Source organism: Equus caballus, chromosome X, assembly GCF_041296265.1.
Source record: "Equus caballus isolate H_3958 breed thoroughbred chromosome X, TB-T2T, whole genome shotgun sequence".
Classification (NCBI taxonomy): domain Eukaryota; kingdom Metazoa; phylum Chordata; class Mammalia; order Perissodactyla; family Equidae; genus Equus; species Equus caballus.
The window spans coordinates 14192356-14210702 of NC_091715.1; the positions used below are offsets into that span (position 1 = coordinate 14192356).

General features: G+C 37.3%; 1 protein-coding gene across 9 annotated transcripts in view; it reads left to right on the plus strand.

Annotated features, from left to right (window-relative positions):
- CDKL5 (cyclin dependent kinase like 5) overlaps positions 1-18347 on the plus strand; it is a 202334-nt gene that overhangs the window by 38408 nt on the left and 145579 nt on the right. The window contains exon 1 of one of the 9 annotated variants that reach the window (XM_023633571.2): positions 17895-17971. The exons of the other annotated variants lie outside the window; for them this stretch is intronic. The gene's annotated coding sequence lies outside the window, so the exon portion shown is untranslated. Of the gene's footprint in view, positions 1-17894; positions 17972-18347 lie in introns of those variants that run through there. 9 annotated transcript variants of the gene reach the window in all.

An 18347-nucleotide genomic window follows, 5' to 3' on the forward strand; every position in this document is an offset into this window, starting at 1 on the left:
TGACAAGTATTCTGGAGAGTTAGATGTACCTCTTAGATGTAGTCTTAGAGTATTTAATATATTCAAGTTGGCTTCCAGTATCTGTTCACTTTTAGTATAATAATTGTTTTTTTTAAGTTGGTGCTTGCCATCCAGGTAAAGACTACATTTCCCAGTCTCCTTTGCAGCCAGGTGTGGGTACAGCATTAAGTCTTGGCCAGCAGGGTATGAATGGAAACATTGGGTACATCTTCTGTGTTGTGCCCTAAAAGGAAAGGAGTTTTGCCTTCCCTCTACTCCACTTTTTTCTCTTTGTGGCTGGGATACAGAAAAAATGGTGAGAGCTGAAGCAGATATCTTGCACTGTGAGATGGAAAGCACTGGAACACTTACTCAGACTTTTACATGAGAGAGAAGTAAAATTCTCTTTCATTTAAGCCACTGTTATTTTGGGTCTGTTAGAGGAACAAGTTGATTACCTAATACTTACATTACTATATTAATGTGGTATACTTCATATTATCATTAGGCAGTGTCTTAAGTAATAGAAGCTTGCTTAACAAAATATAAGTAAAATGAGGTTTTATTGTAAGAACCTGGGATATCTCTGACTCAATTGCAGGAAATAATCAGGCAGTTGCTTCCATTGCCTCCTGTCTCAGAATTGTTTCTCTTCAAGCCATTTTCAAATCTCTCACTCATTCACTTGCAGATTGTATGTCATGACCGCCTCAAAATAGCAGCCTAAGGCCCTGAGTTTACAGGACTTTCTAGTCAGCTCTCTCTAGCTAGTTACTGTCTTGGTCTCTGAGTTTGAATTCCCATCTCCCAGAAAGGAGAATATGATAGGTCCAGCTTTGGCCAGGGATTTTTCTCTAGTTCAATAAGCCACGGCCAAGGGGCAGTGTTGCATGATAGGTACAACTGGCTTCTGGGACTTTGAGTGGAATCTCTCTCTCTTTTTTTTAAAGCAAGGAGTGTGGCCAAGGGGAAAAGATTGGCATCTTGTAAGGACGAAAACGTAGAAAATTGAGGTTTTTTGAAATGTATTAATACTTTCCCCTTACTGTTCACGTGCTTCCTTAATTTTAGTAATGTTTGGAAAGGTAAAAGTTTTGAAATATTGCAAGAGTCCTCTTAGTGTAGGCTAGGTCATAAGTCCTAAAATAAAATGCTAAGATTGCTTGTGAGAATGTACAAGAATATCGTGTAAATCTATGAATCATAATATATACCATGTAGTTTGAAAAATGTAATTTCTGTTATTTGACAAGATGGGAAAGATGATACAAATTGAAAGATAAGGAATTGGTTTCCTTTTATATTATTTATCATTAGATATGATATAGCTTCTGTTTGGTACCTTAATCTAGAACAATTTGGATAAAGTTAGCAGTGAAGTATCCTTCCATACTAAATTGGCTTTCTGAATTTTGGAATGTTTCTTGGGCTTTGTCCCTGTGGATGAAGAACACATATTGACTGGGATTAGGAATGTTTCTGAGGAGGTATGGATAATATTCATTTTCTAGGTTATTAGAAAATTTTCTTTAAATGCAGATCAAAATTGAATTATTATGGCAGATGCTTCTATGCTTTCATGAAAAAAGGGAAAGTAAAACTAACATACAGCACTTATTTTGTGTGCCACATTGTGCACAGAATTGAAGACTCTTTACTCTTTACTAGAATATGTGAAGCAGGTAATTACTGTGAATTATATTCTTTTAAAACAAAAGCTCTCATGGGGCTGGCCCCGTGGCCGAGTGGTTGAGTTCGTGCGCTCTGGTTCGACGGCCGAGGGTTTCACTGGTTCGGATCCTGGGTGTGGACATGGCACCGCTCATCAGGCCACGCTGAGGCGGCGTCCCACGTGCCACAACTAGAAGGACCCACAGCTAAAATACACAACTATGTACCGCGGGGCTTTGGGGGAGAAAAAGGAAAAATAAAATCTTTAAAAATAAATAAATAAATAAAAATAAAACGAAAGCTCTTGAGGTAGCCAGGACCCCTTGCCTGGTCACTCTGAAGGTGCCTGATATTATTTGATGTTACCTCAAAGAAGAAAGTAGAATAAGATACTATACAAAAGGTAATGGCTTTAGGCAAAAGTTTTGTGGTTTTTCTTTTTTCTTCCTATCCCTCTCCCTCCCTCAGAGTTAACACCATTTCGTTTTGGTGTCTTTGATTAGTGGTCCAGAAAAGTCCAAGTTAGAAGTGAGATGTGTGAAACTCTTTTACTTCTGATTGACCATAAAGATGCTTTGTTTAGAACAAAATTTAAATTTCACTTCTTGCCTAACTCAGTCTCTGACATCTAATTTTATTTGTTTAAGAATTGTGGTATTTTTACAGACCTAGGGAGAGAGGGTGGTATATAAAAGTAGGCCATCAAAGGAACTTTGATTCTAGCGAAATAAAATCTCTAAAGATTAAAATGATCATTTTTGTTCCTTTGATAGCATCAGTCTGGATTTTGTCCATTTTTGTAAGTATTTCTGGCAGTGATTACTCACTGCATAGTCTAGTTTGGTGACAGAAAAATTGTAAGGGTATGGTATATGTTAATTATTTCTCTAAAAACTATCCCATTTCCATCTCTACGGCCACTACCTTAGTTAAGGTCCATATCATCTCTCACCAGGCCTTTTGCAATAATAATCATAATTGTTTTGTTTGTCTCCGTGTTTCTCCCTCTTTCACAGTGTGCCCCCATCCCCTGCAACAGTGTTTTCTGATTTACAAGTTCAGTGGTGTCACTAAACTTAGAAACCTTCAATAATTTCTAATGCCTAAGGATTAAGGTGTACACACTATCGTATTACAATCAAGGCCCTTTTACAGCATCTTAGTTAAATTGTTGAAGTGACTTGCCTGAGGTCACAGAGTTAGTAGTAGAAGAAGGTAAAGATGGAAGTGTGTTTTGCTGAACCGAAGAAATACAGAACTGTGAAAGTGGAATCCCTGCTCCTAGGGACCTTAGTGAAAAGGCAATTCAGGCAGATAGGCAATTCAGAGCTTAGGTATTGACTAGTCCAAAGTTAGTATTCAATCGAACATAAGATGGTGCATGAAGTTTGGAGAACCTGTTGACCAAATTCTCTACAGAAGCTGAATAACAAGTATCGTATATATTGAAACATAGTTTTCCCATGATGTGTTGAGTCTTTATGTATTTTAAACCTTGTAATTTTTAAATAACATTTTAAGAATATGATGTTTGGAAACATAGTATCTCCACTTTTTTCCTGTCAAATATTATATACATCATTGGTAATACATTTGAGCCTTTTAATCTTTAGTATTAATACAAATGAGAATTGATGGTGGCACTTTGCTGTTCCAAACTTGGTCTGTTTCTTTTCTCAGAAAGGACAGTGTAAATAACTGCTTTAATGTTTGTGGTTATTCCTATTTTCTAATACCTGAATTTAAAACATATGTTATATAGAACTATGTTTATTCATATAACAGATTTTAGATTTTGTTCCTGCAATATATTCATAAAAGAAGCAACATAACTATTCCTTAATAACGTTTATAACTCAAGACTAGAAAGCTTATAATCATCAGACGAAGTTTGAAATCAGAGTTAAGCGTTGATAGATGAACAAAGGATAGGTCTCTTGAGTATTTTCTCTGCAGTTGATCCCTTATTACCTACCTCTTGCTTATGCTCATCCAAATTTTCTTATTTCTTTGGTTCCATTTTCATGTATTTTAGGACTCTGTTAGGGGCATATGTATTTATAATGTTTATATCTTCCTAATGGATTGATCCTTTTATCACAATAAAATATCCCTCTTTATCTTTAGTAATTTATTATTGATTACTGGTTATTGATTACTGATGTTGATATTTATTATTGTCTTAGTTTTTACATAGGAGTTTTTTTCTTAATGTCTTTTTAGTCTGATTTTACTATAGCTAGGCCAGCTCTCATATGCATGGTATATCTTTGTCCTTTTTACTTTCAGCTGTTTGAGTCTAAAATGTGTCTCCTGTAGACAGCATATAGTAGAATCTTGTTTATTTATCCAATCTGACAATCTCTACCTGTTGAGTGGATTGTTTAATCTGTTCACATTTAATATTATTATTGATATGGTTGGGTTTCATCTTTTATTTTTCGTTTTCTATGTTTCATGTCCTTTTTTTTCCTGCTTTCTTTATATTAAGGGAATATTTTCTAGTGTACCATTTTAATTCCTTTAATGATTTTTTTCACTATTTTTGAGTTATTTTCTTAGTGATTGCTGTAGTGCTTACTATATACATACTTATCAGAATCTACTTCAGACTAAGGCTAACTTCATTCCAGTGAGAGAGAGAAACATTCCTCCTATATAGCTCTATTCTCTCCTCCTCCATTTTGTGTTATTGTTATACATGTTATGTCTATATATGTTAAAACCCAACAATATGTTGTTATAATTTTGACTTTATAAATTTTATCTTCTTTTTTTGGGTGAGGAAGATTGGCTCTGATCCAACATCTGTTGCCAATCTTACTCTTTTTGCTTGAGGAAGATTGTCGCTGAGCTAACATCTATACCAATCATCCTCTATTTTGTACATGGGATGCCACCACGGCATGGTTTGATGAGTGTTGTGTAGGTCTGCACCCAGGATTCGAACCAGCAAACCCCAGGCTGCTGAAGTGGAGTGCACGAACTTAACCACTACACCACCGGGTGACTCCAATTTTATCTTTTAAAGAAGCTGAGAGAATAAAGGAAAGCAATTGTGTATTTGTAGTTTGTTATATTAACCTTCTTATTTATCATTTATGGTTCTTTTTATTACTTCCTGTGGATTTGACTTACCATCTGGTGTTGTTTCCTTACTCCAGTATAGCTTCGCTCCCACTCACCTCCTTTGTGCTCTTTTTTTTTTTTAATGTGGATTCACATTACTGTCTAGTATCACTTGTTTTCAGCATGAAAAACTTTAATATTTCTTGTAAGCTAGGTCTTCTGGCAATTAATTCTCTCAAGTTTTTATTTATCTGGGTATGTCTTTATTTTGCCTTCATTTTTGAAACATAGTCTTGCTGGCTTCTTGGTTGACAGTTTTTTCTTTCAGCACTTTGAATGTGTCATCCTGCTGCCTTCTGGCTTCCATTGTTTCTAATCAGAAGTCAGCTATTAATCTTATCAAGGATCCCTTGTATATAACAAGTTGTTTTTCTCATGCTGTTTTCAAGATTTTCTCTTTGTGTTTCCACATTTTGATTGTGGTGTATCTGAGTGTGGATCTCTTTGAATTCATCCTAAACTCATCCTACTTGGACTTTGTTGAGCTTCTTAGATATGTAGATTAATGTTTTTCATCAAATTTGGGGAGTTTTCAGACATTATTTCTTCAAGATTTTTCTGTTTTTTTCCCTCTCTTCTACTTTTGGTACTCACATTATGTTTATGTTGGTCTGTGTATTAGTCTCGGTTCTCCAGAGAAACAGAACCAATAGTGGATAGAGATAGATAGATAGATAGATAGATAGATAGATAGATAGATTCTGATTGAGAGAGAGAAAGAGAAAGAGAAGGAGAGATATGGATAGACTTATTAAGGAATTGGCTCTTGTGATTATGGAGGCTGAGAGGTCTGAAAATCTGCAGTCTGAAGGCCTGAGAATCAGGAGAGCCAATTGCGTAAGTTCCAGTCCAAGTCCAAGGCAAGAGAAGACTGATAGCCCAGTTTGAAGACCAGACCAACAAGCAGAGAGAGTGAATTCTGTCTTGCTCAGCCTTTTGTTCTATTCAGGCCTTCAATGGATTGGATGAGGCCCACCCACATTGGAGAGGGCAGTCTGCTTTACTCAGTCTACAGGTTCAAATATTAATCTCATTCAGAAACACCCTCACAGACACACCCAGAATAATGTTTAAGCAAGTATCTGGGCACCTTGTGGCCCAGTCAAGTTGACATACAAAATTAGCCATCACAGTGTGCTTAACAGTGTCCCATATTTCTCTGAGGCTCTGCTTAGTTTTCTTCGTTGTTTCTTCTCTCTGTTCTTCAGATTGCATAATCTCTATCACTCTGTCTTCAAGTTCACTGATTTCTCCTGCCATCTAAAATTTACTGTAGAGCCCCTCTAATGAGCTTTTAAAAATAAACTTCATAATTTAGAATAGTTTTTTGTTTACAGAAAAATTACAAAGATAGTAGAGAAAGTTCTCGTATACCCCACATCCAGTTTCCCCTATTATTAACATCTTACATTAGTATGGTACATTCATTACAATTAGTAAACCAATTTTGATACTGATTATTGATTACTGATATTGTTATTAAAGTCCATAGTTTATTCAGATTGCCATAGTTTTTACCTAATGTCTTTTTTCTGTTCCAGATCCCATCCAGGATACCACATTACATTTAGTTGTCATCTCTCCTTAGGCTCCTCTTGGCTGTTACAGATTCTCAGACTTTGTGATTTTGATGACCTTAGCAATTTTGAGTAGTACTTGTTAGGTATTTTATAGAATGCCCCTCAATTGGGACTTGTCTGGTGTTTTTCTTGTGATTAGACTGATGTTATGTGTTTTTGGGAGAAAGACTACAGAAGTAAAGTGCCGTTTTCATCACAACATATCAAGGGTATATACTGTCAACATGACTTAGTCATTGTCAGTGTTGACCCTGGTCACCTGGCTGAGGTAGTGTTCATCAGGTCTCTCCACTGTGAAGTTGTTCTTTCCCCCCTTTCCATACTGTCCTCTTTGGAAGGCAGTCACTATGTGCAGCCCATACTTAAAGAGTGGGGAGTTATACTCTACCTCTGTGAGGGTGGATTATCTACATAAATTATTTGGAATTCTTCTGCATTGGAGATTTTTCCATTCTCCATTTATTTATATTAATATGGACTCATAAATATTTATTTTATACTCTGGGTTATGATCCAAATCCAATACTACTTGATTTTGTTGCTCAAATTGTTCCTGCTTTGGCCATTGGGAGCCCTTTCAGTTGCCTCATATGCCACTTTGACATAACCCCCCATTTTTCTTTTTGAACACTTTCTTTTTGGCGCTACAAGATGCCCATCTTCTACATTTCTTGCCTCAGTCCTAGTGTCAGCCACTTCTTTAAAGAGTTCTTGTTCCTTTTATTGGAGAACGATATTAGAAATCAGGATCTGGGTGCCAGGTATATGCTAATGAATTTTTCATTTTGTTTATTGTACTTTTCTACTCCAGAATTTCCATATGGTTCCATTTCCAGTGTTTTCAGCCTACTTGCCTGGGATAGAGCTTCTGCCCTATGAGTAGGGGCTGGGTGGAGGCAGGGAGCTCCTGTCCTCTCAGCCATGCTTCCCTGCAGTAGAGTTTCTGCGACATGGAGCTGCGGGCAAGCCGTGAGAAATGCTGGCAATCTGCAGCTCTCAGGGAGAAACTTCCCCTGGACTGGGAGCTAGGGTGAGAGGATGCCTTGTCTTCTTGGCTACCCTCACCTGGAGTAAAGCTGGGAGTAGGGTGGAGTAGGGAAGTCGGTCGTGGCTCAAATGCCACAGATACGCTGTTCTTACCAAGATTCTAGTAGATTTTTTTGAATAAATGTTTCTGCATTTGCCATATGCTCTTATGGCAATTTTGAGAGACTGTAAATAGTTGTCTTTTAATATTTTTTACCAGTTAAGATTGTTTTGCTGGGGAAGAAGTGCTGTGTGGAGCTCCTCACACCACATTCTGGAAGTGCGTCTCCTGTTTGGTTTAATTTTGTTGAAATAAAGTATCACGTATGGAAACTGTTAAGAAAAGATATTTCACCTATTCTAAATAGTATTCTTCATTGCTTCCATCATGTTTTCTTTATCCTTTGATAGTAATTAATTGATAGCACATTTCTTTAGAGTTTAGACTCTGTAACTCACTCTTCTCTCTGTATTTTATTTTTGAAAGTGAAGCCTCATTTTGTTTTTCGTAGCTCAGTCAGAATACTTCCATTCGTAGTCCTCTAACTGTACCTTTTGTATGTGTCTTGTTTCTGTGGTTTCTTTCATGAAACTTTTTAGGGCTAAAGGTAATTGAAGTACATTTGCTTTTCCTCCAAATGAAATGCTTTACAAATATACCCATCAATTCTGCTAGATGCTCTTCCATTTGTCAATTTTTGCTTTTGTCTTGGCACAACAGAAAATGTTTTACTTTATATGGTTAGTTGAAGGTATGTTTACTTATACGACCCCATAAATTATCAGTAACCTTGATAGTGCATTGCAATTTCAGAAGTGGTTCTGGATTTAGCATAGTTCTAAATTGTTTAGGCTGAGTAGAAAATTTTCCAATGATATTGTTCAAGTTAATAAAATAAATTGCTTTGCAAATACTTTAATTGTCATCAGAACTGGCAACAGTAAAATATTGCTTGCCTTAAAAATGTTTTATTAAAGAAGATGTGGTGTATGTATACAATGGAACACTACTCAGCCATAAAAAAAGACAAAATCATCCTATTTGCAATGACGTGGATGGACCTGGAGGGTATTATGCTAAGCAAAATAAGCCAGACTGAGAAAGACAAACACCGTATGATTTCACTCACGTGTGGAATATAAACAAACACATGGACAAAGAAAACAATTCACTGGTTACCAGGGGAAGGGGGTGGGGTGTGGGCACAGGGGGTGAAGGGGAGCACTTTTGTGGTGACAGACAAGGAATAACGTACAATTGACATTTCACAGTGATGTAAACTATTATGAACTCACTAAAAAAACCCAGAAAAAACCAAATTCTAATTTCGCACCAGTAAAAAAAAAATGTTTTATTTACTTTAATAAAATAATTAGATATGCTAATAATTAAAAATGCTAATGACATTTCACAAATCTATTATTTTTGAGTCTTGACTTAAATTACTTGTCTCATTTAGGGAATGTCTTTAAATGCAGGCTCGTAATTGAGATGATAAATCTCACTTTCTAGAGGTATTAGCCTTCTTATTTCTGTCATCTGTTGTGTTAAATTAGTGTTATTTAACTACTAATAATAGTTGTTTTTTATTATGTGGCTACTATGCTTCAGAGGCTTTATTTATGTAACCTCGAATCCTCACCATTAGCCTATAAATAGGTAGCCTATAAATAGTCTCCCTTAGTGAATGAGAAAATAAGCTCAAAGAGGTTAAATAACTTGCTCTTGGTCACATAATTAGGGTCGCCACCCAGATGTGTCAGTATTCTCAGAAGAATAGAAAAGGATCCAGATAAAGGAAGGGTTTTTACCAGCAAGCAGTGCACGGGGCCTGATTGTTCATCATCTTAATTGGCCTTGGATTGTTGAAATAATGATATTTCATCTTCTAAGGAGGGCATATTATAGTGTAGAAACTAGAAGGAAATTCACTTTTGAATTTTAAAATTATTAGGATATGTTAACATAGAGAAGTCTATGTTTGATTAATCAAAATAGCAGATAATAGACAATATTTAAATTTGGAATGTGTGTGGGTTTCTTAAAAATATTGAATCCTGTGTCAGTGGTTAAGTAAACTGGCAGTTATTTAAAGGGAAATGATGGTGCCAGGCTGAGAAGCAGGCTCTGTGGTCACCAGGAAGTTGTCTAGTTTTCTCACCTACTCTGTTGGGAATGGGGAGAGGGCCCTTCAGTCAAGCCAGGGCGGAGCTCCTCCTCAGAAGTTGATTAGGAGACCTGCATACAAGCTTTGTCGCCTCCTTCATATAATGAATGAATGGATAGGGTTTATTCCAGCTTTCAGATTTTGTGATTCTCTGAACAGGAAGGTGGTAGTTTGTATTTCTGAGGGCTTTACATATTGTTTGCATGGAATTAAAAACACAAGTAATAAAGTTGGTTGGTACTATTAGAACTGTAAAGTAAAATGTACTATAGATAATCGACATACAGGTGGTAATTGACAGTAATATTGTTTACAAGTTCATTCTCTGTCAGTTACTTTTATAAATATGCATAGTCAATTCTTTTTTTTTTTTTTTTTTGGGAAGATTAGCCCTGAGCTAACTACTGCCAATCCTCCTCTTTTTGCTGAGGAAGACTGGTCCTGAGCTAACATCCATGCCCATCTTCCTCTGCTTTATACTTGGGACACCTACCACAGCATGGCTTTTGCCAAGCAGTGCCATGTCCACACCTGGGATCCAAACCGGTGAACCCAAGGCTTCCAAGCGGAACGTGCGAACTTAACTGCTGTGCCACCGGGCCGGCCCTCAATTCTTAATTATTTAAGAATTGTTAGAAGGATTTATCCCAAGCCCATTTCTTTTCTTTATCTTTTATCTTTCTTTTGGAAATGTGGACCATCAAGTTTTCCCTCAGTTGATAGGCAGAAAAGAATTGAAATGCAGATTGATTTTTTTTAATACTTCCTAAAAAGATTTGATACAAAGGATAATGAAACTGAACACCTCCCCCCCCATAAAGCTTTGGAAATACCTGAGTTTTATTTACCTATTTTGTCCTAGAAATAGAAAACAATTTTTGAGTACCTATTTCATATGCATGGCCTAGACCCAGGATACAGTAAAGATATGGTATCTAGTTTCTAGGAAACTATGATTTACCTAAGGGTATTAGATATGCAAACAATAAATGTCTAAATAAGTATATGCTGAATGTAAGAATTTATAGATTATTCTTTTAAATTCTTATCATGGGAATCTATTAATTAGTCTTAAGAATCTAAAGAAAATGCCCCAGAGTTTATAGAGAATAACTTCTAACTGGGCTGAACAGAGAGAAAGTTATAATTTACTTGATTTTTTAAATGATGGCTAACATTTCAGTTGGTGAAGACTGGGGCTAGGGGTGGAGAAATCATCTGAACAAAGGCACAGAAGTGAGAAAGTGAAAGGCAGTTTCTAAGTGTTGATGAGTAAGTGTAGTATGTTTGGAGCCAAGGATTCTTATAGGGCAGAAGTGGGTGATTGCCAAGGATTATTGTTAAATTCACAGGAAAGCAATCACTGAAAGTTATAGTTAATTTCAGATTAAGTAACATGACTGCCCTGAGCCTAAATTTTCCTTTCTATAAAATTAGACCGGGTGAGATGATCCCTAACCTACTTAATAAGTGTTCAATAGGTATTTTTTGAATGAATAAATGAGTGAGTGAGTGAAAGAGATGCCTTTAGCTATTTTCCTTGACATCATGCCATAGGAATTTGGACTTTTTTTGGTAAGCAGTGGGAAATCAATTTTTTTTTTTTTTTTTTTAAAGATTTTATTTTTTCCTTTTTCTCCCCAAAGCCCCCCAGTACATAGTTGTGTATTCTTCATTGTGGGTTCCTCTAGTTGTGGCATGTGGGACGCTGCCTCAGCGTGGTCTGACGAGCAGTGCCATGTCCGCGCCCAGGATTCGAACCGACGAAACACTGGGCCGCCTGCAGTGTAGCGCGCGAACTTAACCACTCGGCCACGGGGCCAGCCCCGGGAAATCAATTTTTGATAGTAACAACCATAGTCTAAAAAGAGTAAGCTGTGGTCCCTTCTTGTGAATAATGCTTATGTGTTTTAAATTTGTTTCTTTCTGTAGAAGTCAGTGGAATTAAGTTAAATCTTGAGTTTCTCATATTCTCAATTTATATGGCTTATGTTCCTTCCTGTTGACCTGAAGTTCAAGTTTGTATTCATTCATCTATTCATGATATCTGTATTGTGCAGCATCAAACTTCCCATAATAAATAACAACTAATAAGACCCTATAGTTGTCAGTCATGTAATATTGTTTTTCGTATGCTCCTCTCTATTCCCAGTTTCAGTTAGCAGTGTCTTGATACACCCAATAGTCAAGGCAGAAATTTTGTAATCATCTAGACTTCTGCATTTCTCATTCATCAACTGTTTTTAAATTGTCACTGTGTCTTTTGAGTACACCTAAATATCTCAAATCTGTTCTCGCTGTTGCTGCTTTAGTTGAGATTTTCCTCATTTTGTGCCTGGCCTCTATCAGTAGTTTTCTGATTAGTGTCTCTGCCCTAACCCTCTTCCTGCCGCCATGGTGATTTTTCTGAAACATAACACTAAGTACTCACTGAGAAGCTTCTCTTGATTTACTGTTGTCTATGGCGGTAGCCTTCAAACTTCTTGTAAAGCAGTTCAACTCTTTCTTCAAATACAGGGGAAATGCACTTGTGGCATGGCATACAAGGCTTTTTGTGATTTAGTCCCTGTCTCATGTCTCTACATTCCTGGACCTCTGCCCTGGATTTCAGATAAGTTGAATGACTTGAATTCTACAAACACTGCTTGTTGAGTTTTTTTTCAACCTGTGGTTTAGCACAAACTTTGCCTAGAATGCCTTTACCCTTTTGTCTATCTAATATTCTGTTCTTGTCTCAGGAATGTCACCTGAATCTTCAGTGATAAGAGTGTCTTTTGTATGCTAATAGGATGACTCCTGGCAGAGGCCACTAGATAACTTCAGGACAGGCCCTAGTCACCACAAGGACCAAGCTATGATTAGAAGGTTAGAACTTTCAGCTCCCTCCTCCCACACCCACCTCTGGAGAAGGGAGAGGGGCTGGAGATTGAGTTCAACTACCAGTGGCCAACAATGTAATCAGTCATGCCTACATAATGAAATCTCCACAAAAACCCCTAAATGACAGGGTTTTGGGCAGCTTCTGGGCTGGTGAACACATTGAGGTACTGGGAGGTCCTGGGAAGGTGGTGTTCCCTAAGAGGGCATGGAAGCTCTACACCTCACCTTCCTTCATACCTTGCCCTATGCATATCCTCCATTTGGCTGTTTCTGACTTGTATCCTTTATAATAAAGCAGTAATGGTAAGTAAAGAATATTCTTGAGTTCTGTGAATCATTCTAGGGAATTATCAAACCTGAGGAGGAGGTTTGGGAACCCCCACATTTTTAGCCAAGTCAGACAGAAGTACAGATGGCCTGGGGACCCGGGGCTTGTGACTGGCCTCTCAAGTGAGGGAAGTCTTGTGGGACTGAGCCTTTAAACTTGTGGAGTCTGATGTTAACTCTGGGTAGTTAGTGTCAGAATAGATTGTAGGACACCCAGTTGGTGTCAGAGAATTGGTGTTGGAAAAGACATCACGTATTTGGTATCAAGGATGCTTAACCCCAGTTTACAAATGGAAACAAACCAAAGCTTCAAGAGACTGCTCAACTCAACATTAAGTTATAATTCCCTTGAGGGGGAAAAACATATCTGTCTTCTTTTAACATATTAAATTTTTGTTATTTATTAGTCATGTGTTCAAATCTCTTTTGAACTTAATTGGATGCATTCATCAATTAATAACCTTGATGAAATTGCTTGTAATTTTTACTGCTAATTCGTTTGGTCAAAGTAATGTTACTTACCCGTCTAAAGTTAGCAGGACAAACAGCTGAGGAAGCGCAAGATCTGTAGCTTGATTTTCTTCAGTTTTTTCTATATTTTAAATAGGACACAATTATCTCTGTAAATAAAAATAACTTCCTCCCAACCCATTTGGAAAATATCCCAGACTTCCTCTTCATGCTTTGCAAAGTTGCTGCTGTCTAGTCATCATTACTATTTGTTTTTTCCCTTTAACATAAGTGATCCTCTCAGGAATAGCTTCCTCACCAGATGTTTGGCCAGCAGTATTTCACTTACTCTGGTTTTGCAGTTTTTCTGAAATAGGCTGAAAGGTAATCACTGCAATCCTTCCCTTGTTCTGAAGTGATTTTACTCAGTTGCTCTTGAAACTTGCCTTGATACGTGATTTGGAACCATAAGGAAAAGAGAGAAGGTACGATATATATATTTTATATTCGTCCCTTATGAACTGACATTTATTAATTGAGGGTTTTGGCACTCATTTTCAGTTTGAGAGATTCTGAATGTTTAGAAATGAAATTGTGGCACTTGAAAGCTAGAAGGGACCTCAGAGATCATCCAACAGAGGAGCCTTATTTTTTAACTGAGGAAATGAAAGTTGTCAAGGTCAACCATAAATCTGATGCTTTGCCTTGGTGAGAGAAACCCAGGTTTCAGAATCTCTCTGATGTAATCTCCAGTCTACAACTTCAAGGACCAGGAATCTAGAGACATGATAAGAAGGTCAATTTGTGACCGTATTAACACCATTTAGCCTGGCAGCAGCCTTTGTGAATTTTCTAGATTATTGACAGTGTTTGAAATTGCTTGATGTCTTTAGGCCCAATGAACTCTACCATGTACTTTTCAACTTTTCAATTAGTAGATTTTCAAATTTTCGAAAAACAGCTTCCTTTTTCAAGTATAATCTTGTGTAGAACCAGTGTACAAAACAGACATAAGTGGTATTTAATTAGAATACAATTTTAAGTATAATTTTGATTTATTGGAAAATAAATCAGTGAGAAAACTCAAATTTGTGACGTGTTGTATTAGAGTGTATATGTATTTCACTTCAGTCTCTAGCTTAAAACAACTGAATGTATCTATCGTAATTCATTTACCTGGACCCCTATTGATGTGTATTTAGGTGGTTTCCATTCTTTTGCTTTTATAAACAACGCTCCAGTGAGTAATGTATGCTCATCGTGTGTGTGTGTGTGTGTGTGTGTTTCTGAGGGTAAATTCCTAGAAATGTAATTATTGTGTCATTAGAATATGGTTGTTTTTAGTTTTGAAAGATATTATCAAATTGGCCTCCAAAAAATTATATCACTATACATTCCCACCAGCAATGTATGAGCAAGCTTAATTCCCTCATGCTTCCATAATTATGCTATGTTAATTTTGGTTTTTGCTAATCTGAAAAATTGTATCTCAGTATGTAGTTTTTTTGTTTTAGACTGGCACCTGAGCTAACATCTGTTGCCAATCTTCTTTTTTTTCCTTCTTCTTCTCCCCAAAGCCCCCAGTACATAGTTATATGTTCTAGTTGTAGGTCCTTCTGGTTGTGCTATGTGGGATGCTGCCTGAGCATGGCTTGCTGAGTAGTGCTAGGTACACACCCAGGATCCGAACCAGCGAAACTCTGGGCTGCTAAAGCGGAGTGCAAGAATTTAACCACTTGGCCCCGGGGCTGGCCCCAGGGTGTAGTTTTAATCTTCAGTTTTTATTATATGTAAAGTTGACTAACTTTTTGTGTGTTTAAGGGCCATTTGTGTTTCATTTTCTGTGAACTATTTGTTCATATCACTTTGCCCATTTTTAAAATTGAGTTTCTGTCCCTCTTATTGAGTAGTAGGGACCTTTTATGTATTAGGATATTAACTCTTTGTGATATAAATTGCTGATTTTTTCCTCACTTTTTAATTTCTCTTTTCCTTTTGATTTTTGCGTTTTTCATTTTTATACATGTCTAAACCCAGATTTAACATGGCTAAAATGGAATCCTGGATTTCCTCCCTTCCCTTAACCTGTTCCTTTTCTAGTCTTCCTCACATCAAGAAGCAGCAACCTCCATCTACTCATAGCTCAAGCCCCAAACTGAGAAGTTATCCTTGATTTCCCTTTCCCTCACTTCCCATCCCTAATCCATCCCCAGTTGTATTGGCTTCGCCTCCAAGTATATCCCGAATCTATCCATTTCTCTTTTTAGCCACCAGTTTAGTTCATCCTGTCCTTATCCTTCACCTGAGTGGCTGCAATGGCTTCCTAGTTGTTATACCCGCAAACTGACATCTCCCCTTCCAGGCACAGAGCCATTTTCTACTCTGTAGCTTATATGAGCTTTTCAAAATGCAAATCATCTGGTTGTCATACCCCCTCTGAACTCACCCCTCCCAGTCTTGTTCAAAACCCTCCCATGGCTTCTTATGTCTCATGAAAAAGATAGAACATCCCGATCTACTATTTCTTCAGCCTCACCTTGCACTAGGTTATTAACCACCCCACCCCCACCACCTTTGAGTCTTTTGTGTCTGCCATGTTCCCTCCTGACTTGGGACTTCCACATAAATCATCATATATTGGAGCATCCCTCCTCCTCCATAAGTTTGTTGAATTATCCTACAGCTCTCAGCTCACTCATTGCTTTCTCTGGAAGAGCCAGCCCTCCTTAATTAGATGGAAAACCTCTGTTACAAGCCATTGTAGCACCTTATATCTCTTTTTCATAGCACTTATATTTACAATTTTATACTTATTGTGTGATTCTTTGATAAAATTCATGAGATAAGGGATCCTGTCTATTTCCTTTACTGATATGTCCTCAGTGTCTAGCACAGTGCCTGCATGGCATATGGATAGCTCTCAAGACATAGTTGTTGAATGATTGCTTTAATTGTAGGTTCTTAGATGTAGAGTTTACAGAATGTACTGTTTTACCCTTTCCAAAAAATGTGACTACATTTGCTCTTGGCCAGACTTTGTTCTCATCTTCTTTTCACTATGACTTTCTCCAGACCACTACGGTTCAGCAATCTTATCTCCAAAGTCATAATGCCTTTCAGGGATGAAGTTTATCTAGGCAATGGTCTTGAATTCATTTAAAGCCTGTAGGTATTCTTCAATAGTCTTGGACTTCAGTTCCTTCTATCATTTTTCATCTGAAGGTTATTTTATTTGGAGGAGAGGATAATAACTTAGACCACATTTTCTGACCCATGTTAACCCGGCAAAATCTAGGTGGTCTCCAACTTTTGTTAAATTTATCTTAAATTCAGTTATTTAGAATTTGGAGAACAGAACAAGTTCTCCCATAGAAACCATGATAAAGTTGATACTTACATTTTTCATGCAGGTGCCTTCAAAACCTTTTTAACCAATAATGTAACAAATAGTATAGTATTAATATGAATCCTGAATTTCTCTGATGCCAGTTTAGCTCTTTTTTCCAATCTGAACCATGAGGCCCTCACATTCTCAGGAAGGGCTGGGAGTTTAATAGGGTTGGCAGTGCTGGGAGAAAAATCGAGTAGCTGGGTGGAAGGTACATTGAGTTGGTCTTGGTTTCCTGCCTTGTGGAAGGATTCTAAAGGTAAAGGGTGGGGAGGCAAGCTACATGTTTGGTAGTTTGAAATTTTTATGCTATTAAACTGTGCGTATGTTTCTCATGATAGTCAAATATCAGTTTGATTTACTAATGGGAACTGAATTATAGAGAATGGATTGATAAATCAAATTATTCTCCACTATTGGAAAAATAAAGCAAAATGAAGATCCTATTAATTACGGGTCAAGTGGTCCTATCTAGGAAGAAAACTAAGTAGGAGTGCATTATCTCCTTGCTTGTATTCAACATAGAGAATTCTCTGCAAGAGAGTAATTAGGATGTTTTTTCACAAGGCTGTGCTTTCCGTAGAAATTATTTCCTTCCATGCATGGATCACGAGTTTTAAGATGCTTTCAAACCATTTGAACTCTCTTATTATAACAAGTTTTGTCATGTACCAAATTCATTCCTGTGCAATTTTCAGTGACAAAATGGTTCTCTCATTTCTATGTATAAAAACAATGCCAGAAACAAAAACAAAACTCGTGATTCAACTGATTTTGTACTCTCTTTGGGAAGAAGAAAAGACCCGTTGAGATGAAGATTATAATTTCAGCAACAAAGGAAACATTCAAGGCCCAGGCAGCTCTTAAATTCAATACTAATAATATATGAAATAAATTATAAGCCTTATGTTTCTGTCACTTCTCGTAGGTACCTGCTTACTTGCCAATGCAGAGACAAGATTGCTTAATTCTAGGTGTATTTCTTAGTGCAAGACAAATCCACTTTAAAATGCATTCTGTTATTTGTTTACAAAGTTAATGGTTAGTAATCAGAAACTCAAACAATTTTTGAGAAATTGTTAGAATCTTCGCGTGGGAAGGGACCTTAGAGGACATCTAGTTTAGTACATGACTGTTTTTACCACGATCAAACTGCTTCCAGAGGCATCTTCCTGCCCTCTGCTGGTCCCTGTCTTGTCTGCTATGCTTCGGATTACAGGTCTTCTCTGTTCCTTGAATTTATCAAGCTCTGTAAGACTCTTTGTACTGCCTGGAACGCTCTTCTCACATCCCTGTTCCCATGGCTGGCTTCTTTACATTAAAGAGATTTCACTCACATCTTCCCTCCTCAGGTAGGTCTTTCCCAGACCACCCTATCTAAAGGACCCCGCCTTCTCAATTGCCGTAACTCTCTATCATAAGACTGTTTTCTTTCCTTTATAACATTTGTCACTGTCTGGAATGATCATGTTTGTTTATTGTCTCTCTCCCCTCAGTAGGCTCCATGAGAGCAGAGGTCTGCTCTATCCTGAAGCATCTAGAAGTTGGCTGGCCCACTGTAGGTATCTGGCAGATATTTATAGAATGAATGAGTAACCATTGATGGTTCGTTGTTGTCCAGTCATTACCGAGCTGAAATTTGTCTCCTTTTCTCTTCTACCACTGATTTTAGTTCTTCCCTCTGAAATAACTCAAATCGCCTGCTCTACTCCTTCTTTTTGAAGAGTC